Source organism: Periplaneta americana, chromosome 13 (genome assembly GCF_040183065.1).
Source record: "Periplaneta americana isolate PAMFEO1 chromosome 13, P.americana_PAMFEO1_priV1, whole genome shotgun sequence".
NCBI lineage: Eukaryota > Metazoa > Arthropoda > Insecta > Blattodea > Blattidae > Periplaneta > Periplaneta americana.
In genome coordinates, this window is record NC_091129.1 from 73,036,086 (window position 1) to 73,054,586 (window position 18,501).

The following is an 18,501-nucleotide window of genomic DNA, read 5'->3' on the forward strand; positions in this document are numbered from 1 at the left end:
CCAAAGGTTTCGACGTCTCTAGCATAGTATGAGTTTATATTCCACTAGCGTTTCTGAAAACTTTTATGTTGGTTAAATGTGGAGCGTAATTAACCCATGAATTGAAGCTTTAAATGTTATACTCCGTTCAAAATTTCCATATATCATTTTACGCAATCATACCGTTTTATATACTCTCACATAAGGTAAAATAATATTCTAGAAGAATAGGAAAATAGGTGTAATAAACTAATGCTGAAAACCACGATTAGCGCTTAAGTGGTCACACATAAAAATGAAGAAGTACCTTTTTTTGTGTTTCTATTAAGGGAGACAATATTTTGAAAATGAACATTTTAGTGCTACAGAGATGACTACTAATATTTGATGCCAATTCTTCCCTAAGGAGCCAGAAGGAATGTCCAGAATCTCCATTTGTAAATATGGTGAGATGAATGTTCTACTTTGCATACAGAGTTATGACTTACTTTCTTTGAATATCAAAATACAGGGTGAATACAAATGACTGAATCGGTTTAAAAAATTAACTGTAGGTATATTACTTAACACAACATCACGAAACTTTACACTTACATAGAGAAACTCGCCAAGTTCTTTTTTATATTAAAGGTTCTCGATATATGCCCTTTTAGTAACTCCACAGACATCGACTATGTGTAATCAAGTTCGTCCCACACTCGATGAACCAATTTGAGCAAAAGCATTGATAATGCGAGCCCGCAGTTCTGGAAAATCGGCCGGTAATGACGGTACAAACACTGAATCCTTCGTTTTCTCCCATACAAAAGAGTCACAAGGGGTTACGTCAGGGGAGCGTGGAGGCCATGACAATTTGTGATCATGATAATCATTCCCGACACGACTGATCTATCGGTTGCGGAGTTACAAACGGCGTGATGAGAATGAGACAGAACACCATCCTTTTGAAAGATGAAGTCCATACTGTTGATCTCCAACTGTGGTGTGAGTCAATTTTCAAGCATGCTCAGTTAGATGTTTCCTGTAACGGATATTTATATTAAAAAGAAGGAGCAGTGGATTTTAAATGTTGAGATCGCAGAGAAAACGTTCAATTTAGGAAAGTTACGAACATGCTGCAAATAAACACTGGGATTTTCGGTTCCTCAAATTCGTACATTGTGCCTGTTAACTTTACGAAACAGAAAAAATGCTGCCTCATCGATGAAAATAAGTTTATCACAAAACTCATCCTCTTCCTCAAACTTTTCAAATCGCACACAGAGCACTAAGCGACACACTTCGTCTTCGTGCGACAGTGCTTGTCGCTGAACCGTTGTGACAGACTGGCGAATGAAATTCAAAGATGATATCTGCAGTGCTTGGGAAAAGTGACATAAGTCAGTTTCCACAAACCTTTTTGGATAATTTATTGACAACTTACACTGGTTTATGTCCATTTGATTTTTTCTGTATGAATTATTGTATTGGGAGAAATACTTATGTATTTTTTTCCAAGCGAGCAGATGTTCCGTAAGTTGTCAATAAATTATCAAAAAAGGTTTGTGGAAACTGACTTGTGTCACTTTTCCCGAGCACTGCAGATATAAGCTCTCTAACTGTTCGTCGCTACCTTACAACTGTAACGCTCTCGCTGCTGTAAGCGAAAACATACACCTCTCGGATAATTCAAACAAAACTTTGAGAGATACTTGTCTTAAAACAACAAACTCGATCATTATATCTGTAATAATACGGTCATAAGAAATCATGAAACCATACCAATCATTTGTATTTACCCTGTATATAGACCTACGCAATTATCTATCCCTGCAATTCTGGAGTACCTACCTCAAAACAGGCATAAAATATTATATATGAATCAACCATAACCTGAAAATCCATGTTTTGGCGCTTACTTCGTTTTTCCTTCTGATGCAAGAATTTACAATTAGCCTATTACCATCGTTTAATTTTATACGAACATTAAGTAGGTACAAAAGCTTGTACAGAATATAAACGTAGACCTACGTTACAGAATTTATTCAACCGAATGTTGTGGCAATATTCTGCGTAATAAGTTAGATGTTTGCTACATAAAACACTGATTGGTCTTCCAAACGGCAAAAGACCTTCGAGAACACCAAGAAAAAAAGAACTACCGGAAATTCATCAAGTCACAGGATATGAAGACATCACTGTTGATAGACGAAGGTGGGAAATATGTATGGACGAGGTTTAACAGCTTCACATTTGCATGAACACGGTTGTATTGTACAATGGTACGATGGTGCGTTGTGTTTCTTATTTTATTTCTTCAATGCTATGATTTTTCTGCTCACTGCAGTATATATTTAGTAACATTCAGTTATTTTCGCAGTATATATTATTGATTCAGTACTCTGCAATTACTAATATTTAATGTATGCAGCTTTCAAGAAATATGCAATATTTTGTACTTCGAGAATCCCTTCACGCATGACGACACATTTGACGTCTACAATAGTGGACGCGATTTTCATAATTAAAAATTATCTTAGAATGTCAGATACATTACTGATTCATAGACCTAACTGTAATGATAACAATAATTCCTAAAATTAGAATTTCATCAAAGCCGTACACAAGAGATTCTAGACATAGATGCACTTAGCGCGACATTTAGTCTTCATGTACCAAGTGTTACAATCTGATGGTGATGGTGTTTATGGTGATGTCGGTGGTGGTAATGGTAGTGATGTCGAGAACGACGTTTATGGTGAATGATTGAATACAACATTAATTTTACTGAGTGAAGTTTTCAAGTAGGGAATAATTTAAATGACAAGTTTTAGTTGAAAGTTTGTCTTTTTTCTTTACGTCAGCCGTGGCGAAAATGCGACTCACGAGCACATTGTGGCTCGCAATGGTAGCTGTGCATTTCCCTTGCTTCCTACCTACAACCCCAACCCTCTCACTCACTGGAGTCAAACTCCGTTCCATTTGTATTTGTCTCTGACCTGCGAGTGGCGTATCGTCGCAATGTCTCTCTCGAAACCATGTACATCTATGAAAACGAAAGTTTCAAGTAGGATGGGAGGACGCATTTTTTTGCAGACAATATGATGAGAATATTAAATGTATGATTTATTCACAAGTATTACTAGGGAAACGGTTGTATAACATAAAACGGCATTATAAGTTACTACATGTTTATTATTATTATTATTATTATTATTATTATTATTATTATTATTATTATCTCTGTACATCGATCCTTTTTCAGCAGATGTACGAATAATGCGGTTAGATCTTCAATTTAAACTCACAGATTTACAATGTGATGTTTAATGGAAGCTGGATGTAAGGACTTGACAAATGTTGAACTTTTCAAATCTTTGTCAAAAAATAAATATTCGAAGCTTCGTTCTTTCGCTTGCTCTGTTGAAGCCATATTCGCTACAACTTACGTTTGTGAAAAATTATTTTCAACAATGAAAATAGTAAAAGTCAAATTTAGATCACGAGTGAAAGATAAATACCTTCGTGATCAACTACGACTGGCAGTAAGTGACATAATTCCTGATTTTGAAACTCTGTCGCAGAGACATTCTGAAAACAATTAATTTTAGGTTGTGATAATGTGTCCCATGTTTTCTTGTTCATTTCTTTCTTCGTTACACTTACTAAACATTAGTTTGTAGCCTTGTACTGTATATAATTTTATTTAAGTGCTTGACGTAAGGAAAATGAAAAACCGTTAATAAGTCAGACAGTTGATTCACTTCCCCTTCGGGCGTCCCTCCCTTCATAGGTGCTATGCACGTTGCAGGTTACACAGTGGCTCGGCGCACGATGGCATTTTCGCCACGGCTGCTTTACGTAACACAAGAAAGATGTAATAATAGCTGTGTCGAAGTGCTGAAATAAATTACGCAGCTCTAGCTCATGGTCTATAGGTTACAAATTTAATGTTCCGCTTTCCACGAGACAAATAATTCTGATGAAATAAAAACAAAAGCTGTGTCGCTTGTTCCTTCTTCATTGCACTACGCATTCTTTTATTGTTCTTCTTGCCTTTACAAATGAGTTCCGCGAATCACAGCACACACAACCCATATGACATGGTTATAATTCTTGTTCGTCTCTTTTTCTCCATAGTTACAGCATATGAAAAGGTGGTCATTTGCGATATAGAATAGCTTTAAACGGGAAGTAGCCATGGAAACCGCAGAGTGGACAATCAGAAAGGAATATAATAAAAAAAGGAGGCATTCACTGTTGGTGGCCTACATTTTAGGGGCAGGGCAAGCCATTCCAGTTCATCTTTTACTCCATACAATGTGGGAGAGGAGGGATGTGTGTTAAAAATGGGTTGAGGCATCCCGCCACAAAGTTCGCGGAAGGCCAAAGTAGACCAAAAGCTCAGTGGACAATGAAGACATCCCCGGACTCTTGGAACGAGTCCAGTTCTTGTATCGGGAGAGAGGAGCGAGGAAAACAGCGGTGAGGCGTGGAGAGGGAAGAGGATGTTGAATGGAAGAAAGAAACAAGGGATGGATAAAAGAAAGTGGGTGGAAAAAGGAAGACGCTTTCGATTCAAAATCTTCTGCCTGTCCCTAAAATAGAAGAAGATGCTCCTTCATCGCTGCAAACAGCCTGCAGGGTGAAAGAGTTAGAACGGGCTTATGTGTATACAAGGAAAGCAGCGGCTCAGGACATACAAGATACTCTGAATCTGACGACCCCTTCGAAGCCCAGTTTTGATACTTGTTCCATGTGCACAGAAAGACGGGGATATCTGGCAAAAGTCGTGCTTTGAATTAAGTGCTTGCTCGAGAAAATGTCTTTGATACCGCCATAAACCTGTCTGGGGGAGAAAAGAGAAATATATTTCGTGTATGTTGTTTCTATTGCCTTGAGAACCCTCGTACGTGACAGTACACAACAGAAGGAGCTACGTATGTCGTTAGTGATTTGTTTGCACAAACTAGCTTTCTGCATGCTGGAGTGGAGGTTAGATTCTACAGACGTTTCCATGCAAGGTAACATGGTAATATATTTCAGCTTCAAATGCCTGTTTAAATGTCAAAATGGAAAGGTCAAATGCGTTACATATTTCCCATCATTTTGTGTATAAACGACGTAGATTTTAATTAAAATTAAAATAAGAGGATATATTCGTTCTGTCAGTTTATTCCTCTTGTTGCTACATTGCATAATATATACGAGTATTATGAATTCTGAATAACCTGAAATCACATAAGAGCTATGGCCTCGTACAAAAGTGTAGGGCAGCCGTGGCGAGAACGTGACTCGTGAGACATTATAGCTCGCAGTGATAACTGTGCATTTCGCTTCCTTCTAACCCCCGCCAATCCCCACTCTCTCACTCACTGGAGTCAAACTCCGTTCCATTTTTATTTGTCTCTGACCTGCGAGTGACATATGTCTCTCTGGAAACCATGTACGAAAGTTCCAAGTAGGATGGGAGGAAGCATTTTTTTGCTGTCAATATGATGAGAATATTAAATGTATGATTTGTTCACAAGTACTACGAGGAAAACGGTTGTATAACATAAAACGGCATTATGCTACATGTTACTGATGAAACATTAAAAGGTTAAGTGTTAATGTTGTTATCATCATCATCATCATCATCATCTCTTTACGTCGACCTTCTTCATCAGATGTACGAATAATGCGGTTAGCTCTTCAATTAGAACTCACTGATTTACTATGTGATGTCAAATGAAAGCTAGATGTAAGGACTTGACAAATGTTGAACTTTCAAATCTTTGCCAAAAAATAAATATCCGAAGCTTCGTTCTTTCGCTTGCTCTGTTGAAGCCATGTTCGCTACAACTTACGTTTGTGAAAAATTATTTTCAACAATTAAAATAGTAAAAACCAAATTTAGATAACGACTGACAGACAAATACCTTCGTGATCAACTACGACTGCCAGTAAGTGACATAATTCCTGATTTTGAAACTTTGTCGCAGAGACATTCTGAAGACAGCTAATTTTAGGTTGTGATATTATTAATTTATTGTTCATTTCTTTCTTCTTTACACGTACTAAACATTAGTTTGTAGCCTTGTACTGTATAAAATTATATTTTAGTGCTTAACATAAGGAAAATGAAAATCCGTTAATAAGTCAGACAGTTGCTTCACTTCCCCTTCGGATGTCCGCCTCCCTCCATAGGTGCTATGTACATTGCAGGTTACACAGTGGCTCGGCGCTCGATAACATTTTCGCCACCACTGGTCTATTTCACTGCCATTGAAATTATATTACAGGTCTATCAATATGAAAATAAGACTTTATAAAGGCTGCAGATATTAATGTGGTTACCTCTTCAAGTTCCTCTGAATGAAGTCCTTGCTGATAGGTACATCTATTATCAGTAGAGCTCGTCGCAATAGACGCTAAAACCTTAATATAGACAGGCAAATAGACACTAAAACAGTTCAAAATAGGTCCTTATATAGGTACTGTTCAGAATGATTAGCATTGAAGTAGGCACTAAATCATTCACTTCAAAATACATTTTGACGTGATTAAACAGTATAGTAATGACTAGATATTCAATTTATTAAATCCAAATATTCTCTTAATAGAGTGTATATTTTGTTTTAATTTGCGGCCTAAACATGGTATTAATATACAGGGTGTTAAAAAAAGTATCTAATATTTTATGAGGTGCTATTATGCATAAAAAATGTCTAATAAACATGGGTCCTACAACACATACTTTCTGAGATCTGAACACTTGTTCATAGGAAGTGCTCAATGTGACGTCCATTCATGATGGGCTGATATGAGTTAAACGGGACATTTGCTACTACAAATGCCACATAATTTATTGTTAAATTCGTCCACATGAATTAATAGTTGAATGTTAGCTTTCTTCCACTTCCTCGTCTGCTAATCCACTATGTGGTATATAAACTTGGACCAGCACTAAGTCCATTTTCTTCTCTTGCAGCCTTACCATTATCACCTGGTCATCTACATAACGCACTGATATCACTTTAGACATTATAAAATTAGTATATTTTTCTCCAGTAAGCATGAAACGTATTTGTATACACAAAGCCTACAATTATAACTAAAGGAAAAAAAAATAGGCAAATATCCAGATGTCGAACTCTAATTATCAGGCAGTACATCTCACTAGACGGTGTGTCAGAAGACGAACAATATTGTTGCATACGCAGTTACCAAGTCCAATTAGGGAACTACGTTACTAGTAAAGCTGAGACATCTAGGACTGCAGGACGATATCAAGTTAACTGTATTGCGATGTTTGTCGAAGGTAAATAGTATGAAGGGGTGGGGAGTGGTTGCGTACAGGCATGCGACTCAGGCAACAGAACACATTTACGTTGTGTAGTGGACAGACCTCCTGGGCTGTATGATCTATCTTACGTAACGTATAATATTTATAATGGCAGAATCATCAAATATATCAGCAGTAAACAAGTTAATGGAGGAATTAGGCACACAACATTTCGCAGTAACTGGGGTAAATATCCTATGAAATTTATGTAGCACAGAAATTAAAGATACGAAACGTAAATTCGTAACACAACATTGTAATACGAAAAAAAAAAAAAAAACATAAAGCACAGATAACAGTTTCAACTGAGGAAGAAGGACAAGAATCGCATGTAGGTTAAAATTCAATGTGTATCACACAAAAAGATTTTTTCACGATTTATGTAAAATGATGGTATGTATAAATATACCAATAAATAACGTTGAAAATGCATACTTCAAAAGCTTCATGCGAAAATACGTGAAAAGGGACCTCCATAATCAATTAACTTCACGGAAATACTAGGCTGTATACCGAAATGCTATTATGATGATATATCTCGCATACGACTAAGTATAGGAGATTGTAAAATATGGATTTCCATCTATGAAAGCACAGACGCCGCTGGACGATTTGTTGCAACGTCTTTACGGGCATTCTTCCACCAGACAAACCCAATAAAACTTTATTAACCTCTGAAATTCGTGAGAAATTGGATCATTTAAATATAATCAAAGTTTTTCAAACGCCTATGCCAGTCTTATGGACAGACAGAATAAAAAATGATAATGTAGTTATTTTCATCACGGATGCTACGTGTTAAAAGCAGGTAAGGAACTTCAGCTACTTTAGCCGAAAGTTATCCTAGCCCATGGGCTACATCGAATAGTCGAAGAAGTTCGTTCATGCTGCAGTGATGTAAAGAGTTTCATACCGAATGCCAAGAAAATATTTTTAAGGCACCAAGTCGGGTTACTAAATTCAGTGAAATAGCTCCTGGAGCCCCTCTACCGCCGCAACCAGTTGTAATGAGATGGTGGACACGGCTGGATGCTGCAGTCTATTTTGCTACACCTTATAAAAGGGTTGAAGACGTAATCAAAACGTATGGCTGTGTTACTGCAACAGACTCGACAATCCAGTAATGATGACGTGACCTGAGCTCCAGTTTATTTTTCATGTGACTGTACACCTTATTCTCTGTTGTTTACTCTGTAGAACAGCGTACAGAGTCTGTGCACTGACATTTCCTACTGTCTCTACTTGCTATGCTATAGTTTGAGTGCACGTAACTTAATGACAAACGTCCTACATGTCTCAGGTTTAGTTACTAGTTAGCGATATATGCAATGGAGGAGGGAAAATTGGCCACAATATTCTATTATCTCCTAGCTTAGTTGTCTCATGGGTGATGCCGTATATGTCATTTATGAGGTTCCAACCAGTCTTCGGACTGCTGACTAAACATACTTCTTCCAAATTTGTATTGTGAAGAACAACATTTGTCCGGGATTTTTATGTTTCTGAGTCCCGCGTTCGTAATCTAAGGTGTCATGCCTGGACTAACGTTATGGAATGAGCGCTTGTTTGACTTTATGGGGAAAGAAATTTACTCGTGAAACTTAGTCTAGTATATGGGACAGGTACCCGCCTAGCTTCGTGATGAATTTAGGAAGCTACGATAGGTAGTGAAATACAGTTCCGCAAACCAGCTATTACGGCTAGGGGGATCTCGTGTTAACCACCCAATATTGGTTAGATGATCGTTAACCTCTGAGGCATGCGGACGTGAAGTCTGTAGTCGAGTGGTCTGTCTTTGCCCTGTATTGTTGTCGCGTGCAGAATTATTATTACTTAGATTTTTGGATGTTGCCGCAGTCCTATCCTGTCAAGTTCATTTTCTAAGTGCTAGCCAAATTTAGTTCATTGCCATTTGTTACCAAATCAAATCTTAACAATCTCGTTTTCTTCCATTTTTTAAATCCTGAATCAAAATTTTGCTGTCCTTACAATTATTTTATTTCTTTCGTATGCTACATCTACCACATTTCAACATTGCTGTTCTCCTGGCCGCCGAATTGGGAAGTTATTAAGCTCTTTTACAATATTTATCTTGTACATATTATTTCAATTTTCTCTCAGTTAGTACTATAGAGACCCCATTTCTCAATGTTATAGAACATTATGGATTGTATCAGTGAAGTATATACGATATTGAGGGTTTTTTTTGTCGATGTTTGATGTTTTACCTAGACACATATTTATTGCTAACAATGCACCTTATTTGCACATCATAAAATGAATAGCTTTTAATGAATGAATGAATACTAGCCATGATGTTATATGTTGGGCAAATGTCCCCTGTGCTGGGGCTTAGCCCCCTTTATAGGTGTGGCTCATGGGTACACGTTTGGTGAACCAATCCAGGCGAGGTGATATAATTATCTTGGATACTGTCGTGATATAATTTTTTCAAATGTTTCACATGTTTATTTCAAATTTCAAATGCATCGGGAGATGCTATAACATGAAGTACTAATGTATGTAATAATACAGAACAGAACATATAACACAGAATAATACATCAGACTACAGAATATAATTACAGCAATTGAAATAGAAATAAAATATTACAATCAATATAAAAAGAGGATACAATAATATTAACAGAATTTGAGGACGGAATGAGCAGCGCTCGTGTTCGGTCGAAGTTCAGATATATTATTAATAACTTATAAAAGGAATAAGGAAATAAAGTAAAACGGGAACTAAAATTAAAATTACATCTTCAATGAAATTATATAATATATTATTATTACAAGAGGAATATAGAAAATCAAATAAAATGGGAACTAAAATTAAAATTACAGCTACAATGAAATTACGTAATTGAATATTAACATAAAGAAAAATAATATCGTTCCGTACGTGAATAAAGTAGAACAATTTATGAAAAATATATATTCCGAAATTATAGAATACAATTATAATATAGGCTGATTAAGTCATACACATGGGCTGTAAATTTGTTTAATCAAATTGAAGACATTAACACGTTTCTAATTTTCTTATTATATGTTAGTGGGTTACATGTTTGAAGTTCTGGGTGTAATTTAGCTAAAGAATTATACAACCAAAATTAATGCTATGCTTTAGACCAGCAAATATGAAACATTTAGGGCCGTATTCATAGACATTTTTAGCGCAGGCTTCCGGTGGATGATCAGCGTTTTTCGTATTCATAAACCAGTGTTAGCGAGAGGATATGATTTGAATTCTGTACTAGTAACCAGTGGATAGCCGGGGCTAGCTTAGTACGCTCGTAGCGCGTGCTGCGAAATGTATATGAATAGGACCCTTAGGTTCTAATAATGTTGAATTATTATTTCGTCTTGTGTCATGATTATGTGCCTGTAATATAAACTTATTGCAATTTTTATGATAAAATTTTAACAGAGTAGGCCTATATTTATAAATTTGTTCAATATTAAATACATTAAATTCAGAATAAATTAATTTAGTCAGATAATCAAATTAACACTGTTAAGCTTTAAGTAGTCTCACCACTTTCTTCTTCGTTTATTTGAATCACTATCCATATTATTAACACCAGCACTTTGACAAACACTAAGGTTACTATTTACAAGTCCACACCTGTGGAGTAACGGTTAGCGCGTCTGGCCGTGAAACTAGGTGTCCCGGGTTCGATTCCCGGTCGGGGCAATTTACCTGGTTGAGGTTTTTTTCGGGGTTTTCCCTCAACCCAATATGAGCAAATGCTGGGTAACTTTCGGTGCTGGACCTCGGATTCATTTCACCTGCATTATCACCTTTATCTCATTCAGACGCTAAATAACCTAAGATGTTGATAAAGTGTCGTAAAATAACCTACTAAAATAAAAATAAAATAACTATTTACAACATTTTAACTCGCACTTTCACAAACACTGGTTTTACTATTTACAGCATTATTTTAACACTAATGATATTCACTATTTACAATGTTCTTTCCATAAAACTCTGTCCTTTGTTGTCCTTGACCATTGTCCGCCTCTTTCACAAACATGTCACACCACATGAGCCATGGCCTTCCCTAGCCTCTCTTGCTGACGTAGGGTGTTCTAGTTGTAGTAGATAATTTATAGGAAGCTAATAAACAGTTCTGGAGAAAAGGGATATATGTTTTCTGGCTGTTCTTTCTGACTTAAAACTCATCAAATATTTCTCCCTCTTATTTTAGAAACAGAAGTAAAAGCTGGTCCGTTTAAAATTCCGTGTAATACATAATTTCCATTTAAGCCAAGTAATACTTTTAGTGTACAAGTAGTATTCTTGTTTATAAGGTATGAACATTGATCTCGCAGAGCGCGGAGCCCATCATTCAATTAAAATCGTATTAAGTTCCGCTGAATTTAATTAAATTCTCGTTTTAATTCACAGAAAGAGTGAGCTGGAAATACGTCCAGTTCACCATCGTTGTTGGAGTACTGCAACTCTAGAAACTTTTCACTACTGCTGCTGATTACCTATTTCTTCGGGCGTGCCTACTGTAGTGAATGAACTCATATTTCAAAGTTCTTTTCTTTATATTGACACATTAAACTTTTATGAGAAAGTTTCAAGAAACATACCTCTAAGTGGATGGCATCTCTTTTGCACTGATTTTATGAACATGAAAGCCTTACAGGTAGGACTTTGTACTTGAAGAGTTTTCAGAAGTATTCGAACAACGATTTTCAGTTCCCATTATCATTGTAGAGAAAGGAGATTTATCATATTTTACCTTGTTTGTAGTCAAGCTATGCAAGATATTTCCTGTAAATTTGTTTTTATTTCTTATAAATATTATTTATTCCTGTCGGATACTTGCTTCCATATAAGTCGGTGCATTTACTTCAGAAATATTGTTCATATTCATTTCTTAATTCAGATATTTATTTTAGAAAATCGAAGGTATAAGATATCGTAATACATATCTCCACATTAAGAATCATATATTTATTGTAAGAAAATGGTGAACAATAGTGCTTACTTTATCTCCCACAACCAAACATTCTGATGGGGGCAGATAAAAAAGTTATTTTTTTTTCTTTCACTATGTTAATAATGTCAAAAGAAGTGCTTATACAAACTTTGGCCACTCCATCGCAATTACGAGGACCGTAAAAAAAATAAATTTGCCAGGGGGCGTTAACAGAAAGAAAACACGATTTCACTAGAAAAATGTATTGGAACAACAAAGGAATTGCATATTTAATTCTTTTCCACATCACTAAATAATAAGATAAACAAGTGATTACTTACAGGTAGTTCTACATTCAAATAGTCACTGCGTAAAGTACATACTCAACAATTCACACATAACAAACATAGTGAAGACAGAAAAGCATGTATATAGTAAAATCTTCCATCTCATAGAATATTTCAGTATGTTGATATTAAATATGCATATTTTCAATAAATTTTATATATGTAATCCTTATTAATTATTTTTAATCTTTATTGTTTTTAATCTGAAGGTCGTTTTTCTTTAATTTTTAAAAAATGTTTAAACTTTTGCAATATGTAATATAGATTAGTTACCATATATATATATATATATATATATATATATATATATATACAGTAGATATCATTACATTAGATTGATGATGCCCACAATAAGGGACGAAAACATTAACTAAGATGTACCTGTATTAGCAAAAAATAACTTTGTGGATATATTATGCTATAAATAAGTCAAGGACTGAAATATCAAAACTTCACATGTTTATATTATCAAAATTGAGTTATATAATTTTTATAAATAGTTACAAATGAGACCTAATTGCCAAATTTGGACTCTTTTCCTTTTTTCAAAGCTAATACGCAATTTTAGATTTTATACATAAGGTTTGTCATAGAATTAAAAAATATAAATAACTTACTATTGATACTCTATATAAAACTCTAGTTAGAAGTAAGCTAGAGTATGCGTCTGTAATATGGTCACCTCAGTTCTAGTCCCATCACATGCAAATAGAAAGGATACAGAAAAGATTTTTACGTTATTTATATTAAAAAAAACATCACGTGTCGTCTTATGACAACGCAAATTTCATATATAACCAGTTGCTTTTTGAATTTAATTATAAAACTTTAAAATCTCGACGATTAATATATAGCCAAATTTTACTCTATAAGACTGTTAACGGTATATTGAATAACTGTGATTTTCTTAAATTCTTCAGTTCAATGTAAAAAGAACAGAATTACGTCATAGGCAACCTTTTATTATTCCTATTCCTAGAACTGTTTTCTTCAATAACTCTCCTTTGTTTTTTATGTGTAATACTTACAACTCTCTGTCCTTAAACTATGATTCTCAATTGGATTTCAGTTTAACAATTGAAAAATTTCATACAATATTAAAAAGCATTGTATTTCCTTAGATATTTACATTATTAAGAAGTGTATTATGATGTTTTTACTCTAGTTTTTAAATAATTTTGGATCATTATATTGACATTTGGCACTATATTAACTGTAATATTATATTCTAGCATCTATTACCATTATGTATTTTCTTTCTTTCGTTTGTGTTGTTGTTTTTTCTCTTATTATGTATTTTGTGTGTGTGTATATATATATATATATATATATATATATATATATATATATGTAAGCCACCTGTAATTGGAAGCCTGCTTCTGTTGGTGGTGGATTTAAAATAAAATAAAATAACACAAACAATTGCAAGTTTTAATGAAAAAAACAAGAAATTACAAATTTTCAGTATCCTCTTTTCTTAACTATGCGTCATTGTGATAAACACATATAATGCGAAAATCCTAATTATATCGGGTCTAAATTTTCGCCATATTGAGTGATCAGTACATTATTATATAACAGCTATCATATGCTTCTATATTACAATGTTGAAAATCATACTTTGTACTTTTAGAGTGGGCGAGCCTTGCTTGAAGCACCAGTCGTCACAGTAATAACCTTTGTCACCATTTTATTATTGTTTCCTTGCGATTTCACTTGTCTTGTTTTTCTGGGCTCCCCCCATCTTGGCAATCTCCCCTCCTCGGGGTTCCGGCTCAGAGCAGTCAGCTCACACTTGAAATGAAATGGAGATTTATAACAAGCAGGAAGCGCGGAGAAATGGAATCCTGAAGGCGCAGTGGCAACTACTCTCATCACAGCCCGTGCGATATAAATTATAAAGCAGTTGACTTTTTAGGAGGAAAATGTAATAAATTGCCTCATGTAGGTATATTCGTATAATGCTGCGAGGACAAAAATGGAAGAACCAGAAGAAAGGAAAAGAAGGGAGAAGTATCCTCAATTTCCAACGTTACGCGCGATAATTACTTGACAGATGGCAATAGAAACACTTAAAAAATTTGAGAAATACAGAATTTTGCAAAATATAAAATTCTCTCAACATACATACGTACACATTTTTGTTATTTGACAATTTTGGCTGTCAATTCTTTCCCTTATTATAGGCATATAAGCCTATTTCCACAAATAAAAAGTCGCATCAGTATTTGTTGGGGTTTCCAGGTGTTCTTTTCCATTAGGAAGATTATTGGAGGAGTTGAGATCGTTCCTAAACGAATCGGTTATTTGAAAAACCACACATATCCTCAACTGTAAGTTCTGAGAAAAAAAATCCTGCAGCTTTTCCTACGTTCTTGGCTTTTTGGAGTGAATTTTCAATACGAATTGCAAAATTTCTAAATATTTTAGAGCAAACTTTCATAATCATTGAGAACGTCATGGTTCCCTAAATTTCGTAGACATATATAGTTTCTCACATACATGAAATATTTGAGTAAAAATAATGAAATTTTTTATTTGTTTTGTGTGTAAGCTAATGAGAACAAAGTGAATTAAATAAAAATCTGCTATAGAGGGTGTTAAAAAGTATCCAATGTTTTAGGAGGTGATTGTATGCATCAAAACAAGAAAAAAAATGTCCAATAAACCTGGGTCCTACAACACATACTTTCTGACATCTGAACACTTGTTCATAGGAGGTGCTCAATGAGACGTCCATTTATGGCAATGCATTTTTCTGCCCTACAATACAGCAGGCTACCAGGTAATCATACCGTAGTTGACACTCCTGGCATGGAATACTGATATATTGCAAGGAATACTGAAAAGAAAAATTTGGTTGCGGATATCAGCGGGGTTCATCAGAGATGGTGTTGTGAATTTTCGTAATCAGCATGTGTGGGCGGATGAAAATTCCCATGCAGTTGAAGAAATAAGGCATCAGCACCGATTCTCAATCAACATATGGGCAGACATTCTTGCTGATAGATTAAGGGTCATGCGTGCTACCACAGAGAGTTTCAGGACTTTATTATTAACGTATTGCCTACCTTGTTGGGGTATGTGCCATGTCAGCAAAGACTACAGATGTGGTTCATGTACGATGGCACACCAGAACATTTTTTCCGCAATGAGCGTGAACACCTGACGCTGACATTTCGGGACCGCTGGATTGATTGGGGAGGCCCCACACCTTGGCCTGCTCGTTCCCAAAACCTAAATGCCCTAGACGTTTGGTTATCAAGAACAACCAGATCAATTTCAAAGAGTGCGTGATTCCTTACGGCGAAGGGCAGAGGAATGTATTGCCATGAATGGACATCACATTGAGCACCTCCTATGAACAAGTGTACAGATCTCAGAAAGTATGTGTTGTAGGACACATGTTTATTAGACATTGTTTTCTTGTTTTGATGCATAAACTACTAGCACCTCCTAAAATATTAAATACTTTTTAACACCCTGTATAATGTATTTTGTCCTTTATATTGCAAAATGAAAATGAAAATGATAAACAAATTATAGAAAAGTTTGAAAGTGGAAATACTACGATCTAATTGAGGTATGAAATTTCGAAAAAAGCACTTGTCGAATTTTTTGTCTTATCGGTTTTTTTCACTAATATGTACTGTAATTAAGTCCACACATCGTTTTGTGCATAAAGAGCTCCCAGCTTGCTTTACGCCGATATTAGAAATTTTGTCCAAAAATAATTGCGAAAAAGACACAGTATATCAATCTCATCAAAAGCTCAAGTGCCACGAGTAAATTTGACATAGGGGAGAGTCGAGTAGTATCGGACATCGGGTAATATCGGACAGTGAGTTTCTTTCATGTACCACAAGATATTAGTACCTGATTGACATGGTTACGTTTCTGTGATGTCGCATAGAGAAACGTAACCATGTCATTCAGGTACTACCATATGGTGGTAGATGAAAGAAACCCACTGTCCGATATGACCCGATGTCCGATACTATCCGACTCTCCCCTAATACAAGTAAAAACAGAGATATAACCGACTTCAAAAAATTGTCCCACCCCATATTTTAAATAAAACCACTTTCTATGAGAAGCTGTGGAAAACAAGTACTAAAGGGCCAGAAAGTAACATTTTAGTTATCCTCGTTCTATGAATTTTTATTTACTCGAGAAAACCCAGGTGAAGTGATCGCAAGATATGGCACAGATACCGGTAATGATATTACTGCAGAAATAAAAGATTATTGTACTCCACTACCTAACAATACAGACTACCCGTCTTACAATGGCAGATCAAACAACTGAAAATATCAGACATTAAAAAGTGGAAAAGTACATACCTTCAGAATTCAAAGAGTTTTACCAGCGAATATTGCATTGGCCATCTACGGAGGTCGATACCATACCAGAAAAGGACGTCTAATTGATTTTTATATGTTATTTTTCTTTGAATATTTTTTGTCATACAGTATCTTTCAGTGAATAAATTTTTTTTGTATATTATGCCTTGTCTTATTGTGAGCCATTTTTGTTTTTAAATTATTGCTTATAAAAATATTGCTCATGCATTTCGAAAAGGGTACGTCTCCAAAATAATAAAAAAAAAAAAATCATATGATAATAATTATCTTAATTATATTTTTTTCTTCATATTATATTGCGTTTTGGCTCTAAAATTGTAAATGTAAAGTTTTGTTGTTCTGGATACAACGGTTTAGAATTACATCCGTTTTCTTTTAATTCCTGAACAGTTTTACTTTTCAGAGATGTGCCCTTTTATAAATTTCACATTCAATTGTAGTCTCCTCACTACAACTCCTCAGGTGCGCCATGTCTTGTTACGACTAGGGCAGGAAAATATATTTTCACAAAATCTTTTGATTTAATATTCTTCAGGGAAATACTGTCATGATATCTTCACTTATAATAAGGCCCACATGTCTACTTTCTTCTACAGACGTGTAAATACATGGATTAATATCAGAAACGTAATAAACTCGTTTTGAGTTTGAATTGTAATTTCTATATTATTTATTGTTAAATTAATATATCATTATACCGATTCAATTTTATTATTAACACCATACTATTTGCAGATGATGTAGTTTTAATAAATGAAAATGAAAAATAATACAGAAGTTAATTCATAAATTACAAAACGTGACTGAGAAATACAATTTTAAAATTTAAATAAAATAAAAACATGGATTTTCATGGGAAACGCAGTTTATTAGAACAAAAAAACAGTTTTAAATGATACTCCGATACGACAGGTCACAAAATTTAGATGCTTTGGTTCCTGAAAATTTTCAACCAGTTAAATTGTCCCAATCAAGATTTGAACCTGGCCCGCTCGTTGCACGGTCAGACATGCTAACCATTACTCTAAAACGGTGGATTTCATATCAGTTGAATCCCTGTTGGGGCAAGTTACCTGGTTGAGGTTCTTTCCGGAGTTTTCCCTCAACCTAATATGAGAAAATGCTGCTGGTCTCGAGACTCATTTCACCAGCATTATCACCTTCATTTCATTCAGATGCTAAATAACTTGAAATTTTGATACAGCATCATACAATAACCCACTGAAAAAAGCATCAAATGCACCTACATCTTCGTACATTTGATATTCATTCAAATACAATTCTGGAGGGTCTTTTGTGTTATATTCTTCTCACAAGTTTCGAGAGCTTTTGTGCTTTTATCGTATCATAATTACAGAGGTGTCAGAGCTTTCGGATCCACGTAGTGGCTCCATCATCGGAAAGGGCAACAAAGAGGGAATATATTTCGGTATGGCATAGTTGCGTCCCGCGGTCAATTGGGAGGTCTAGGCATGGCATAGTTGCGCCCCGAAGAAATCGGATAGCAGAATGGACATGGCATAGTTGCGCCTCGAAGTAAGCAGGTAGCAGAATGAACATGGC